Raw genomic sequence first — 16,978 nt, 5'->3', positions numbered from 1 at the left:
AAGTTTCTGAGAATGTTTCTATCTATGTTCTACGCGAAGATATTTCCTTTTCCAACACAGGCCTCAATGCGCTCCGAATCAACACTTCCAGATACTACAAAAACAGTGTTTCAAAACTGTTCTATCAAAAGGAACGTTCAACTCTGTGAGTTGAAGGCACTCATCACAAAGAAGTTTCTGAGAATGCTTCTGTCAATCTTGTATGCAATGAGATTTCCTTTTGCAGCATAGGACTTAAAGCTCTCCAAATATCCACTTGCAGATTCCACAAAAAGAGTGTTGCAAAACTTCTCTATCAAAAGGCAGGTTGAACTCTGTGTGTTGAATGCCCAAAACACAGGGAACTTTCTGAGAATGCTTTTGTCTAGTTTCCACGTGAAGATAGTTCCTTTTCCAACATAGGCCTCAAAGCGCTCTGAATATCCACTTGCCGATTGTACAAAAAGAGTGTTGCAAAACTTCTCTATCAAAAGGCAGGTTGAACTCTGTGTGTCGAATGCCCAGAACACAGGGAACTTGCTGAGAATGCTTTTGTCTAATTTCTACGTGAAGATATTTCCTTTTCCATCATAGGCCTCAAAGTGCTCCGAATAAACACTTGTAGATCCCACCAAAAGAGTGTTTCAAAGCTCTTCCATCTACAGGAACTTTCACGTCTGTGAGTTGAATGCACTCATCACAAAGAGGTTTCTGAGAATTCTTCTGTTTAGTTTTTATGTGATGATATTTCATTTTCCAGCATTGGCCTAAAGGTGCTCCAAATATCCACCTTCAGATGGGACTGAAAGAGTGTTTCAAAACTGAACTATCAAAAGGAAGGTTCAAGTCTGTGAGTTGAATGCACTCATCCACAGAAGCTTCTGAGAATGCTTCTGTCTCGTTTTTAGGCGAAGATATTTCCTTTTCCTTGCATAGGCCTCAAATCGCTCCAAATATCCCCTTGCAGATATTACAAAGAGAGTGTTTCCAAACTGCCCTATCGAAAGGCAGTTTCAACTCTGTGAGTTGAAGGCACGTATGGTGAAACAGTTTCTGAGAATGCTTGTGTGTACTTTTTAGGTGAAGGTATTTCCTTTTCCAGCACAGGCCTCAAATCGCTCCAAACATCCAGTAGCAAATTCTACAAAAGGAGTGTTTCAAACCTGTGCTATCCAAAGGAAGATTCCACTATATGAGTTGAACGCATAAAGCACACGGAAGTTTCTGAGAATCCTTCCGTCTAGTTCTCAGGTGAAGATATTTACTTTTCCAGTGTTGGCCCTTTAGCACTCCAAATATCCACTTTCAGATTCTACAAAAAGAGTGTTTCAAAACTGCTCTATCAAAACGCAGGTTCCACTCGGTGAGTTGAATGCACGCATCGGAAAAGATTTCTGAGAATTCTTCTGTCTAGTTTTTCTGGGAAGATATTTTCTTTTCCAGCATAGGCCTCAAATCGCTCCAAACATCCACGAGCAAATTCTACGAAAGGAGTGTGTCAAAACTGTGCTATCAAAAGGAAGATTCCACTATGTGAGTTGAATGCATGAAGCACACGGAAGTTTCTGACAATGCTTCCGTCTAGTTCTCATGTGAAGATATTTCCTTTTCCAGTGTTGACCTCTTAGCACTCCAAATATCCACTTGCAGATCCTAGAAAAAGAGTGTTTCAAAACTGCTCTACCAAAAGCCAGGTTTCACTCGGTGAGTTGAATGCGCACATCGCAAAATGTTTCTGAGAACGCTACTGTCTAGTTCTTATGTGAAGATATTTCGTTTTCCCGCCTGGGCTTCAAAGCGCTCCAAATAGCCACTTGTAGAGTCTATAAAAAGAGTGTTTCAAAACTCTTCTATCAAAAGGAACTTTCAACTCTGTGAGTACAATGCACTCATCACAAGGAAGTTTCCGAGAATGCTTCTGTCTACTGTTTATGTGAAGATATTTCCTTTTCCAACCTAGGCCTCAATGCGCTCCAAATAAACACCTGCAGATCCTACAAGAGGGGTGTTTCCAAACTGTTCTATCAAAACCAGCGTTCAAGTCTGTGAGCTGAATGCACTCATCACACAGAAGTTTCTTAGAAGGCTTGTGTCTAGTGTTTATGTGAAAATATTTTCTTTTACAGCATAGGCCTCAAATAGCTCCAAATATCAACTTGCAGATTTTACAAAAAGGGAGTTTCCAAACTCCTCTATCAAAAGACAGGTTCAACTCTGTGAGTCGAATGCACACATCAGAAAGAAGTTTCTGAGAATGCTTCTGTCTAGCTTTTATGTGAAAATATTTCCTTTTCAAGCACACGCCTCAAAGCGCTCCAAATATGCCGTTGCAGATTCTACAAAAAGTGGGTTTCAAAACTGCTCTACGAAAAGAAAGGTTCAAAGCTGTGAGTTGAATACACAGATCGTGAAGAAGTTTCTGAGAATGCTTCAGTCTAGTGTTTAGGTGAAGATATTTCACTTCCCAGCATAGGCCTCAAAGCGCTCCAAATATCCACTTCCAGATTCTACAGAAAAGTGTTTCAAAACTGCTCTTTGGAAAGGAAGCTTCAACTCTGTGAGTTGAAAGCACTCATTACGAAGAGGTTTCTGAGAATTCTTCTGTCCAGTTTTCATGTGAAGATGTTTCCATTTCAAGCATAGGTCTCCAATCGCTCCAAATATTCACCTGCAAATTCTACAAAAAGGGTGTTTCAAAACTTCTCTATCAATAGGAAGGTTCAACTCTGTGAGTTGAATGCCCTCCTCACAAAGAAGTTTCTGAGAATGCTTCTGTCTACTTTTTACGTGAAGATATTTCCTTTTCCTACACAGGCCTCAAAGCGCTCCGAATCAACACTTCCAGATACTACCAAAACAGTGTTTCAAAACTGTTCTATCAAAAGGAACGTTCAACTCTGTGAGTGGAAGGCACTCATCGCAAACAGGTTTCTGAGAATGCTTCTGTCTAGTTTTTATGTGATGATATTTCGTATTGCAGCATTGGCCAAAAAGCGCTCCAAACATCCATCTTCAGATGGCAATGAAAGTGGGTCTCAAAAGTGCTCTATCAGAAGGAAGGTTCAAGTCTGTGAATTGAATGCTCTCATCACACAGAAGGTTCTGAGAATGATTCAGTCTAGTTTTTATCAGAAGATATTTCCTTTTCCTTGCATAGGCCTCAAATCGCTCCAAATATCGAATTGCAGTTTACACCAATAGAGTGTTTCCAAACTGCTCTGTGAAACGGCAGGTTCAACTCTGTGAGTTGAATGCGCACATGAGGAAGAAGTCTCTGAGAATGCTTCTGTCTAGTTTTTAGGTGAAGATATTTCATTTCCCAGCCTCGCCTCAAAGCGCTCCAAATATCCACTTTCAGATTCTACAAAAACTGTGTTTCTAAACTGCTCTTTGTAAAGGAAGGTTCAAGTCTGTGAGTTGAATGCACTCATCACCAAGAAGTTTCTGAGAATGCTTCTGTCTAGTTTTCATGTGAAGATATTTCCTTTTCCAACATTGACCCGAAGCCCTCGTAATATCCACTTGCAGATTTTACAAAAAGAGTGCTTCCAAACTGCTCTATCAAAATGAGATTCAACTCTGTGAGTTGAATGCACGCATCGTGAAGAAGCTTCAGAGAATGCTACGGTCTACGTTTTAGGTGAAGATATTTCATTTCCCAGCATAGGCTTCAAAGCGCTCTAAATATCCACTTGCAGATTCTACAAAAAGAGTGTTTCAAAACTGCTCTTCCAAAAGGAAGGTTCAAGGCTGTGAGTTCAATGCACTCATCATAAAGAAGTTTCTGAGAACGCTTCTCTCTAGTTTTTATGTGAAGATATTTCCTTTTCCAGCATAGGCCTCAAATCGCTCCAAACATCCACTAGCAAATTCTACAAAAGGAGTGTTTCAAAACTGTGCTATCAAAAGGAAGATTCCACTATTTGAGTTGAAGGCATAAAGCACACGGAAGTTTCTGACAATGCTTCCGTCTAGTTCTCATGTGAAGTTATTTCCTTTTCCAGTGCTGGCCTCTTAGCACTCCAAATATCCACTTGCAGATCCTAGAAAAAGAGTTTTTCAAAACTGCTCTACCAAAAGGAAGCTTCAACTCGGTGAGTTGAATGCGCACCTCGCAAAATGTTTCTGAGAGTGCTTCGCTGTTGTTTTTATGTGAAGATATTTCGTTTTCCAGCATAGGACTCAAAGCGCTCCAAGTAGCCACTTACAGAGTCTCTAAAAAGAGTGTTTCAAAACTGTTCTATCAAAAGGAACGTTCAACTCTGTGAGTAGAATGCTCTCATCACAAGGAAGTTTCTGAGAATGCTTCTGTCTAGTTTTTATGTGAAGAAATTTCCTTTTCCAACATAGGCCTCAAAGCCCTCCAAATAAACATCTGCAGATTCTACAAAAGGGGTCTTTCCAAAATGTTCTATCAAAACCAACGTTCAAACCTATGAGCTGAATGCACTCACCACACAGAAGTTTCTTAGACGTCTTCTGTCTAGTGTTTATGTGAAAATATTCTCTTTTACAGCATAGGCCTCAAATAGCTCCAAATATCAACTTGCAGATTTTACAAAAAGGGTGTTTCCAAACTCCTCTATCAAAAGGCAGGTTCAACTCTGTGTGTTGAATGCACACATCAGAAAGAAGTTTCTGAGAATGCTTCTGTCTAGCGTTTATGTGAAAACATTTCCTTTTCAAGCATACGCCTCAAAGCGCTCCAAATATGCCGTTGCAGATTCTACAAAAAGTGTGTTTCAAAACTGCTCTATGAAAAGAAAGGTTCAAAGCTGTGAGGTGAATACACATATCGTGAAGAAGTTTCTGAGAAAGCTTCAGTCTAGTGTTTAGGTGAAGATATTTCACTTCCCAGAATAGGCCTCAAAGCGCTCCAAATATCCACTTCCAGATTCTAAAGAAAAGTGTTTCAAAACTGCTTTTTGGAAAAGAAGCTTCAACTCTGTGAGTTGAAAGCACTCATTACGAAGAGGTTTCTGAGAGTTCTTCCGTCTAGTTTTCATGTGAAGATGTTTCCATTTCAAGCATATTTCTCAAATCGCTCCAAATATTCACCTGCAAATTCTACAAAAAGGGTGTTTCCAAACTTCTCTATCAATAGGAAGGTTCGACTCTGTGAGTTGAATGCACTCCTCACAAAGAAGTTTCTGAGAATGCTTCTGTCCAGTTTTTAGGTGAAGATATATCATTTCCCAGCATAGGCCTCAAAGCGCTCCAAATATCCACTTGCAGATTCTACAAAAAGAGTGTTTCAAAACTCCTCTTTCAAAAGGAAGTTTCAAGTCTGTGAGTTGAATGAAGTCATGACAAAGAAGTTTCTGAGAATGCTTCTGTCTACTTTTTATGTGAAGATATTTCCTTTTGCAGCACACGCCTCAAATAGCCCCAAACATCCACTAGCAAATTCTACAAAAAGAGTGTTTCAAAAAAGCGCTATCTAAAGGAAGATTGCACTATGTGAGTTAAACGCATAAAGCACACGGAAGTTTCTGAGAATGCTTCCGTCTAGTTCTCATGGGAAGATATTTCCTTTCCCATTGTTGGCCTCTTAGCACTCCAATATCCACTTGCAGATTCTAGAAAAAGAGTGTTTCAAAACTGCTCTATCAAAAGGCAGGTTCAACACGGTGAGTTGAATATGCACATGAGAAAAAGTTTCTGAGAATGCTTCTGTCTGGTTTTTATGTGAAGATATTTCGTTTTCCAGCACAGGCCTCAAAGCGCTCCAATTATCCACTTGCAGACTATACAAAAACAGTGTTTCCAAACTGTTCTATCCAAAGGAATGTTCAGCTCTGTGAGTAGAATTCACTCATCACGAGGAAGTTTCTGAGAATGCTGCTGTCTAGTTTCTATAAGAAGACATTTCCTTTTCTAACATAGGTCTCAAAGCGCTCACAATAAGCCCTGGCACACTCTACAAAAGGAGTGTTTCCAAAATGTTCTATCAAAATGAACGTTGAGGACTGTGAGTTAAATGCACACATCAAACTGAAGTTTCTGAGAATGGTTCTGTCTAGGGTTTATGTGAAGATATTTTCTTTTCCAGCATAGGCCTCCAAAAGCTCGAAATATCCACTTGCAGATTTTCTAAAAAGGGTGTTTCCAAACTGTTCTATCAAAAGGAAGGTTCAACTCTGTGAGTTGAATGCTCACATCACAAAGAAGTTTCTGAGAATGCTTCTGTCTAGTGTTCATGTGAAGATATTTCCTTTTCAAGCATAGGCCTCAAAGCGCTCCAAATATGCAGTTGCAGACTCTACAAAAAGTGTGTTTCAAAAGTGTTCTATGAAAAGAAAGTTTCAACTCTGTGAGTTGAATGCACATATCGTGAAGAAGTTTCTGAGAATGCTTCTGTCTAGTTTTTAGGTGAAGATATTTCATTTCCCAGCATAGGCCTCAAAGCGCTCCAAATATGCACTTGCAGATTCTACAAAAAGAGTGTTTCAAAACTGCTCTTTCAAAAGGAAGGTTCAAGTCTGTGAGTTGAATGCACTCATCAGAAAGAAGTTTCTGATAATGGTTCTGTCTAGTTTTCATCTGCAAGTATTTCCTTTTCCACTAGATGCCGCAATCGCACCAAATTTCCACCTGCAGTTTCCACAAAAAGAGTGTTGCAGGACTGCTCCAGGAAAAGGAATCTTCAACTCTCTCAGTTCAATCCCCTCAAGACATAGAAGTTTCTGATAATGTTTCTGTCTAGCTTCTATATGAAGATATTTCCTTTTCCAGCATAAGCCTCAAAGAGCTCCAAATATCCACTTGCGAATTCTACAAAAACAGTGTTGCAATACTTTTCTACCAAAAGGAAGGTACAACTCTGTGAGTTCAATGCACTCATCACACAGAAGGTTCACAGAATGCTTCCATCTAGCTTTTACGCAATGATATTTCCTTTTGCAGCAAAGGCTTCAAAGCGCTCTTAATGTCCACTGGCAGATTCTACGAAGAGTGTCTCAAAACTGCTCTATCAAAAGGTAGGTTGAACTCTGTGAGTTCAATGCCCAAAGCACAGGGAACCTTCTGAGAATGCTTTTATGTAGTTTCTACGTGAACATATTTTCTTTTCCAGCATTGGCCTCCAAGCACTCCATCCATCCACTTGAAAATTCTACTAAAAGAGTGTTTCAAAACTTCTCTACCAAAAGAAAGGTTGAACTTTGTGAGTTCAAGGCACACATCACAAAGAAGTTTCTGAGAATGCTTCTTTCCAGCTTTTACGTGAAGAGATATCCTTTTCCAGCATAGGCCTCAAAGCGCTCCATATATCCACTTGCACATTCTAGCAAAGCGTGTATCAACACTGCTCTTTCAAAAGGAAGCTTCAAGTCTGTGAGTTGAATGCACTCATCACAAAGACGTTTCTGAGAATTCTCCTGTCTAGGTTTCATGTGAAGATGCTTCCATTTAAAATCTAGGCCTCAAATACCTCCAAATATTCACTTGCACATTCTACAAAAAGGCTGTTTCAAATCTTCTCTATCAATTGGAAGGTTCAACTCTGTAAATTGAATGCACTCACCACAAAGAAGATTCCGAGATTGCTTCTGTCTACTTTGTATGTGAAGACATTTCCTTTTCCAACATAGGCCTCAAAGCGCTCCAAAAAACACTTGCAGATTCTAAAAAAACAGTGTTTCAAAACTGTTCTATCAAAAGGAACGTTCAACTCTGTGAGTTGAAGGCACTCATCACAAAGAGGTTTCTGAGAATGCTTCTGTCTAGTTTTTATGGGATGATATTTCTTATTCCAACATTGGCCAAAAAGCGCTCCAAATATCCGCCTTCAGATGGCACTGAAAGAGGGTCTCAAAAATGCTCTATCAGAAGGAAGGTTCAAGTCTGTGAGTTGAATGCTCTCATCACACAGAAGGTTCTGAGAATACTTCAGTCTAGTTTTTATCAGAAGATATTTCCATTTCCTTGCATAGGCCTGAAATCGCTCCAAATATCGACTTGCAGATTATACGAATAGAGTATTTCCAAACTGCTCTGTCAAACGGCAGGATCAACTCTGTGAGTTGAATGAACACATCATGAAGAAGTCTCTGAGAATGCTTCTGTCTAGTTTTTAGTTGAAGATATTTCATTTCCCAGCATCGTCTCAAAGCGCTCCAAATATCCACTTGCAGATTCTACAAAAACTTTGTTTCTAAACTGCTCTTTGAAAAGGAAGGTCCAAGTCTGTGAGTTGAATGCACTCATCGCAAAGAATTTTCTGAGAATGCTTCTGTCTAGTTTTCACGTGAAGATATTTCCTTTTCCAACATTGGCCCCGAAGCCCTCCTAACATCCACTTGCAGATTTTACAAAAAGAGTGTTTCCAAACTGCTCTATCAAAAGGCAGGTTCAACTCTGTGAGTCAAATGCACGCATCGTGAAGAAGCTTCTGAGAATGCTACTGTCTAAGTTTTAGGTGAAGATATTTCATTTCCCAGCAAAGGCTTCAAAGCGCTCTAAATATCCACTTGCAGATTCTACAAGAAGAGTGTTTCAAAACTGCTCTTCCAAAAGGAAGGTTCAAGTCTGTGAGTTGAATGCACTCATCAAAAAGAAGTTTCTGAGAATGCTTCTCTCTAGTTTTTATGAGAAGATATTTCCTTTTCCAGCATAGGCCTCAAATCGCTCCAAACATCCACTAGCAAATTCTACAAAAGGAGTGTTTCAAAACTGTGCTATCAAAAGGAAGATTCCACTATTTGAGTTGAAGGCATAAAGCACACGGAAGTTTCTGACAGTGCTTCCGTCTAGTTCTCATGTGAAGTTATTTCCTTTTCCAGTGTTGGCCTCTTAGCACTCCAAATAACCACTTGCAGATCCTAGAAAGAGTGTTTCAAAACTGCTCTACCAAAAGGAAGGTTCAACTCGGTGAGTTGAATGCGCACCTCGCAAAAAGTTTCTGAGAGTGCTTCGGTTTAGTTTTTATGTGAAGATATTTCGTTTTCCAGCACAGTACTCAAAGCGCTCTAAATAGCCACTTGCAGAGTCTATAAAAAGAGTGTTTCAAAACTGTTCTATCGAAAGGAACGTTCAACTCTGTGAGTAGAATGCACTCATCACAAGGAAGTTTCTGAGAATGCTTCTGTCTAGTTTTTATGTGAAGAAATTTCCTTTTCCAACATAGGCCTCAAAGCGCTCCAAATAAACACCTGCAGATTCTACAAAAGGGGTCTTTCCAAAATGTTCTATCAAAACCAACGTTCAAGCCTGTGAGCTGAATGCACTCACCACACAGAAGTTTCTTAGACGTCTTCTGTCTAGTGTTTATGTGGAAATATTCTCTTTTACAGCATAGGCCTCAAATAGCTCCAAATATCAACTTGCAGATTTTACAAAAAGGGTGTTTCCAAACTCCTCCATCAAAAGGCAGGTTCAACTCTGTGTGTTTAATGCACACATCAGAAAGAAGTTTCTGAGAATGCTTCTGTCTAGCCTTTATGTGAAAATATTTCCTTTTCAAGCATACGCCTCAAAGCGCTCCAAATATGCCGTTGTAGACTCTACAAAAAGTGTGTTTCAAAACTGCTCTACGAAAAGAAAGGTTCAAAGCTGTGAGTTGAATACACATATCGTGAAGAAGTTCCTGAGAATGCTTCAATCTAGTGTTTAGGTGAAGATATTTCACTTCCCAGCATAGGCCTCAAAGCGCTCCAAATATCCACTTCCAGATTCTACAGAAAAGTGTTTCAAAACTGCTCTTTGGAAAGGAAGCTTCAACTCTGTGAGTTTAAAGCACTCATTGCGAAGAGGTTTCTGGGAGTTCTTCCGTCTAGTTTTCATGTAAAGATGTTTCCATTTCAAGCATAGGTCTCTAATCGCTCCAAATATTCACCTGCAAATTCTACAAAAAGGGTGTTTCAAAACTTCTCTATCAATAGGAAGGTTCAACTCTGTGAGTTGAATGCACTCCTTACAGAGAAGTTTCTGAGAATGTTTCTATCTATGTTCTACGCGAAGATATTTCCTTTTCCAACACAGGCCTCAATGCGCTCCGAATCAACACTTCCAGATACTACAAAAACAGTGTTTCAAAACTGTTCTATCAAAAGGAACGTTCAACTCTGTGAGTTGAAGGCACTCATCACAAAGAAGTTTCTGAGAATGCTTCTGTCAATCTTGTATGCAATGAGATTTCCTTTTGCAGCATAGGACTTAAAGCTCTCCAAATATCCACTTGCAGATTCCACAAAAAGAGTGTTGCAAAACTTCTCTATCAAAAGGCAGGTTGAACTCTGTGTGTTGAATGCCCAAAACACAGGGAACTTTCTGAGAATGCTTTTGTCTAGTTTCCACGTGAAGATAGTTCCTTTTCCAACATAGGCCTCAAAGCGCTCTGAATATCCACTTGCCGATTGTACAAAAAGAGTGTTGCAAAACTTCTCTATCAAAAGGCAGGTTGAACTCTGTGTGTCGAATGCCCAGAACACAGGGAACTTGCTGAGAATGCTTTTGTCTAATTTCTACGTGAAGATATTTCCTTTTCCATCATAGGCCTCAAAGTGCTCCGAATAAACACTTGTAGATCCCACCAAAAGAGTGTTTCAAAGCTCTTCCATCTACAGGAACTTTCACGTCTGTGAGTTGAATGCACTCATCACAAAGAGGTTTCTGAGAATTCTTCTGTTTAGTTTTTATGTGATGATATTTCATTTTCCAGCATTGGCCTAAAGGTGCTCCAAATATCCACCTTCAGATGGGACTGAAAGAGTGTTTCAAAACTGAACTATCAAAAGGAAGGTTCAAGTCTGTGAGTTGAATGCACTCATCCACAGAAGCTTCTGAGAATGCTTCTGTCTCGTTTTTAGGCGAAGATATTTCCTTTTCCTTGCATAGGCCTCAAATCGCTCCAAATATCCCCTTGCAGATATTACAAAGAGAGTGTTTCCAAACTGCCCTATCGAAAGGCAGTTTCAACTCTGTGAGTTGAAGGCACGTATGGTGAAACAGTTTCTGAGAATGCTTGTGTGTACTTTTTAGGTGAAGGTATTTCCTTTTCCAGCACAGGCCTCAAATCGCTCCAAACATCCAGTAGCAAATTCTACAAAAGGAGTGTTTCAAACCTGTGCTATCCAAAGGAAGATTCCACTATATGAGTTGAACGCATAAAGCACACGGAAGTTTCTGAGAATCCTTCCGTCTAGTTCTCAGGTGAAGATATTTACTTTTCCAGTGTTGGCCCTTTAGCACTCCAAATATCCACTTTCAGATTCTACAAAAAGAGTGTTTCAAAACTGCTCTATCAAAACGCAGGTTCCACTCGGTGAGTTGAATGCACGCATCGGAAAAGATTTCTGAGAATTCTTCTGTCTAGTTTTTCTGGGAAGATATTTTCTTTTCCAGCATAGGCCTCAAATCGCTCCAAACATCCACGAGCAAATTCTACGAAAGGAGTGTGTCAAAACTGTGCTATCAAAAGGAAGATTCCACTATGTGAGTTGAATGCATGAAGCACACGGAAGTTTCTGACAATGCTTCCGTCTAGTTCTCATGTGAAGATATTTCCTTTTCCAGTGTTGACCTCTTAGCACTCCAAATATCCACTTGCAGATCCTAGAAAAAGAGTGTTTCAAAACTGCTCTACCAAAAGCCAGGTTTCACTCGGTGAGTTGAATGCGCACATCGCAAAATGTTTCTGAGAACGCTACTGTCTAGTTCTTATGTGAAGATATTTCGTTTTCCCGCCTGGGCTTCAAAGCGCTCCAAATAGCCACTTGTAGAGTCTATAAAAAGAGTGTTTCAAAACTCTTCTATCAAAAGGAACTTTCAACTCTGTGAGTACAATGCACTCATCACAAGGAAGTTTCCGAGAATGCTTCTGTCTACTGTTTATGTGAAGATATTTCCTTTTCCAACCTAGGCCTCAATGCGCTCCAAATAAACACCTGCAGATCCTACAAGAGGGGTGTTTCCAAACTGTTCTATCAAAACCAGCGTTCAAGTCTGTGAGCTGAATGCACTCATCACACAGAAGTTTCTTAGAAGGCTTGTGTCTAGTGTTTATGTGAAAATATTTTCTTTTACAGCATAGGCCTCAAATAGCTCCAAATATCAACTTGCAGATTTTACAAAAAGGGAGTTTCCAAACTCCTCTATCAAAAGACAGGTTCAACTCTGTGAGTCGAATGCACACATCAGAAAGAAGTTTCTGAGAATGCTTCTGTCTAGCTTTTATGTGAAAATATTTCCTTTTCAAGCACACGCCTCAAAGCGCTCCAAATATGCCGTTGCAGATTCTACAAAAAGTGGGTTTCAAAACTGCTCTACGAAAAGAAAGGTTCAAAGCTGTGAGTTGAATACACAGATCGTGAAGAAGTTTCTGAGAATGCTTCAGTCTAGTGTTTAGGTGAAGATATTTCACTTCCCAGCATAGGCCTCAAAGCGCTCCAAATATCCACTTCCAGATTCTACAGAAAAGTGTTTCAAAACTGCTCTTTGGAAAGGAAGCTTCAACTCTGTGAGTTGAAAGCACTCATTACGAAGAGGTTTCTGAGAATTCTTCTGTCCAGTTTTCATGTGAAGATGTTTCCATTTCAAGCATAGGTCTCCAATCGCTCCAAATATTCACCTGCAAATTCTACAAAAAGGGTGTTTCAAAACTTCTCTATCAATAGGAAGGTTCAACTCTGTGAGTTGAATGCCCTCCTCACAAAGAAGTTTCTGAGAATGCTTCTGTCTACTTTTTACGTGAAGATATTTCCTTTTCCTACACAGGCCTCAAAGCGCTCCGAATCAACACTTCCAGATACTACCAAAACAGTGTTTCAAAACTGTTCTATCAAAAGGAACGTTCAACTCTGTGAGTGGAAGGCACTCATCGCAAACAGGTTTCTGAGAATGCTTCTGTCTAGTTTTTATGTGATGATATTTCGTATTGCAGCATTGGCCAAAAAGCGCTCCAAACATCCATCTTCAGATGGCAATGAAAGTGGGTCTCAAAAGTGCTCTATCAGAAGGAAGGTTCAAGTCTGTGAATTGAATGCTCTCATCACACAGAAGGTTCTGAGAATGATTCAGTCTAGTTTTTATCAGAAGATATTTCCTTTTCCTTGCATAGGCCTCAAATCGCTCCAAATATCGAATTGCAGTTTACACCAATAGAGTGTTTCCAAACTGCTCTGTGAAACGGCAGGTTCAACTCTGTGAGTTGAATGCGCACATGAGGAAGAAGTCTCTGAGAATGCTTCTGTCTAGTTTTTAGGTGAAGATATTTCATTTCCCAGCCTCGCCTCAAAGCGCTCCAAATATCCACTTTCAGATTCTACAAAAACTGTGTTTCTAAACTGCTCTTTGTAAAGGAAGGTTCAAGTCTGTGAGTTGAATGCACTCATCACCAAGAAGTTTCTGAGAATGCTTCTGTCTAGTTTTCATGTGAAGATATTTCCTTTTCCAACATTGACCCGAAGCCCTCGTAATATCCACTTGCAGATTTTACAAAAAGAGTGCTTCCAAACTGCTCTATCAAAATGAGATTCAACTCTGTGAGTTGAATGCACGCATCGTGAAGAAGCTTCAGAGAATGCTACGGTCTACGTTTTAGGTGAAGATATTTCATTTCCCAGCATAGGCTTCAAAGCGCTCTAAATATCCACTTGCAGATTCTACAAAAAGAGTGTTTCAAAACTGCTCTTCCAAAAGGAAGGTTCAAGGCTGTGAGTTCAATGCACTCATCATAAAGAAGTTTCTGAGAACGCTTCTCTCTAGTTTTTATGTGAAGATATTTCCTTTTCCAGCATAGGCCTCAAATCGCTCCAAACATCCACTAGCAAATTCTACAAAAGGAGTGTTTCAAAACTGTGCTATCAAAAGGAAGATTCCACTATTTGAGTTGAAGGCATAAAGCACACGGAAGTTTCTGACAATGCTTCCGTCTAGTTCTCATGTGAAGTTATTTCCTTTTCCAGTGCTGGCCTCTTAGCACTCCAAATATCCACTTGCAGATCCTAGAAAAAGAGTTTTTCAAAACTGCTCTACCAAAAGGAAGCTTCAACTCGGTGAGTTGAATGCGCACCTCGCAAAATGTTTCTGAGAGTGCTTCGCTGTTGTTTTTATGTGAAGATATTTCGTTTTCCAGCATAGGACTCAAAGCGCTCCAAGTAGCCACTTACAGAGTCTCTAAAAAGAGTGTTTCAAAACTGTTCTATCAAAAGGAACGTTCAACTCTGTGAGTAGAATGCTCTCATCACAAGGAAGTTTCTGAGAATGCTTCTGTCTAGTTTTTATGTGAAGAAATTTCCTTTTCCAACATAGGCCTCAAAGCCCTCCAAATAAACATCTGCAGATTCTACAAAAGGGGTCTTTCCAAAATGTTCTATCAAAACCAACGTTCAAACCTATGAGCTGAATGCACTCACCACACAGAAGTTTCTTAGACGTCTTCTGTCTAGTGTTTATGTGAAAATATTCTCTTTTACAGCATAGGCCTCAAATAGCTCCAAATATCAACTTGCAGATTTTACAAAAAGGGTGTTTCCAAACTCCTCTATCAAAAGGCAGGTTCAACTCTGTGTGTTGAATGCACACATCAGAAAGAAGTTTCTGAGAATGCTTCTGTCTAGCGTTTATGTGAAAACATTTCCTTTTCAAGCATACGCCTCAAAGCGCTCCAAATATGCCGTTGCAGATTCTACAAAAAGTGTGTTTCAAAACTGCTCTATGAAAAGAAAGGTTCAAAGCTGTGAGGTGAATACACATATCGTGAAGAAGTTTCTGAGAAAGCTTCAGTCTAGTGTTTAGGTGAAGATATTTCACTTCCCAGAATAGGCCTCAAAGCGCTCCAAATATCCACTTCCAGATTCTAAAGAAAAGTGTTTCAAAACTGCTTTTTGGAAAAGAAGCTTCAACTCTGTGAGTTGAAAGCACTCATTACGAAGAGGTTTCTGAGAGTTCTTCCGTCTAGTTTTCATGTGAAGATGTTTCCATTTCAAGCATATTTCTCAAATCGCTCCAAATATTCACCTGCAAATTCTACAAAAAGGGTGTTTCCAAACTTCTCTATCAATAGGAAGGTTCGACTCTGTGAGTTGAATGCACTCCTCACAAAGAAGTTTCTGAGAATGCTTCTGTCCAGTTTTTAGGTGAAGATATATCATTTCCCAGCATAGGCCTCAAAGCGCTCCAAATATCCACTTGCAGATTCTACAAAAAGAGTGTTTCAAAACTCCTCTTTCAAAAGGAAGTTTCAAGTCTGTGAGTTGAATGAAGTCATGACAAAGAAGTTTCTGAGAATGCTTCTGTCTACTTTTTATGTGAAGATATTTCCTTTTGCAGCACACGCCTCAAATAGCCCCAAACATCCACTAGCAAATTCTACAAAAAGAGTGTTTCAAAAAAGCGCTATCTAAAGGAAGATTGCACTATGTGAGTTAAACGCATAAAGCACACGGAAGTTTCTGAGAATGCTTCCGTCTAGTTCTCATGGGAAGATATTTCCTTTCCCATTGTTGGCCTCTTAGCACTCCAATATCCACTTGCAGATTCTAGAAAAAGAGTGTTTCAAAACTGCTCTATCAAAAGGCAGGTTCAACACGGTGAGTTGAATATGCACATGAGAAAAAGTTTCTGAGAATGCTTCTGTCTGGTTTTTATGTGAAGATATTTCGTTTTCCAGCACAGGCCTCAAAGCGCTCCAATTATCCACTTGCAGACTATACAAAAACAGTGTTTCCAAACTGTTCTATCCAAAGGAATGTTCAGCTCTGTGAGTAGAATTCACTCATCACGAGGAAGTTTCTGAGAATGCTGCTGTCTAGTTTCTATAAGAAGACATTTCCTTTTCTAACATAGGTCTCAAAGCGCTCACAATAAGCCCTGGCACACTCTACAAAAGGAGTGTTTCCAAAATGTTCTATCAAAATGAACGTTGAGGACTGTGAGTTAAATGCACACATCAAACTGAAGTTTCTGAGAATGGTTCTGTCTAGGGTTTATGTGAAGATATTTTCTTTTCCAGCATAGGCCTCCAAAAGCTCGAAATATCCACTTGCAGATTTTCTAAAAAGGGTGTTTCCAAACTGTTCTATCAAAAGGAAGGTTCAACTCTGTGAGTTGAATGCTCACATCACAAAGAAGTTTCTGAGAATGCTTCTGTCTAGTGTTCATGTGAAGATATTTCCTTTTCAAGCATAGGCCTCAAAGCGCTCCAAATATGCAGTTGCAGACTCTACAAAAAGTGTGTTTCAAAAGTGTTCTATGAAAAGAAAGTTTCAACTCTGTGAGTTGAATGCACATATCGTGAAGAAGTTTCTGAGAATGCTTCTGTCTAGTTTTTAGGTGAAGATATTTCATTTCCCAGCATAGGCCTCAAAGCGCTCCAAATATGCACTTGCAGATTCTACAAAAAGAGTGTTTCAAAACTGCTCTTTCAAAAGGAAGGTTCAAGTCTGTGAGTTGAATGCACTCATCAGAAAGAAGTTTCTGATAATGGTTCTGTCTAGTTTTCATCTGCAAGTATTTCCTTTTCCACTAGATGCCGCAATCGCACCAAATTTCCACCTGCAGTTTCCACAAAAAGAGTGTTGCAGGACTGCTCCAGGAAAAGGAATCTTCAACTCTCTCAGTTCAATCCCCTCAAGACATAGAAGTTTCTGATAATGTTTCTGTCTAGCTTCTATATGAAGATATTTCCTTTTCCAGCATAAGCCTCAAAGAGCTCCAAATATCCACTTGCGAATTCTACAAAAACAGTGTTGCAATACTTTTCTACCAAAAGGAAGGTACAACTCTGTGAGTTCAATGCACTCATCACACAGAAGGTTCACAGAATGCTTCCATCTAGCTTTTACGCAATGATATTTCCTTTTGCAGCAAAGGCTTCAAAGCGCTCTTAATGTCCACTGGCAGATTCTACGAAGAGTGTCTCAAAACTGCTCTATCAAAAGGTAGGTTGAACTCTGTGAGTTCAATGCCCAAAGCACAGGGAACCTTCTGAGAATGCTTTTATGTAGTTTCTACGTGAACATATTTTCTTTTCCAGCATTGGCCTCCAAGCACTCCATCC

This window comes from Pongo pygmaeus, chromosome Y, assembly GCF_028885625.2.
Source record: "Pongo pygmaeus isolate AG05252 chromosome Y, NHGRI_mPonPyg2-v2.0_pri, whole genome shotgun sequence".
In the NCBI taxonomy this organism is placed as follows: Eukaryota; Metazoa; Chordata; class Mammalia; order Primates; family Hominidae; genus Pongo; species Pongo pygmaeus.
Note: the sequence above shows the minus strand (reverse complement) of the source record.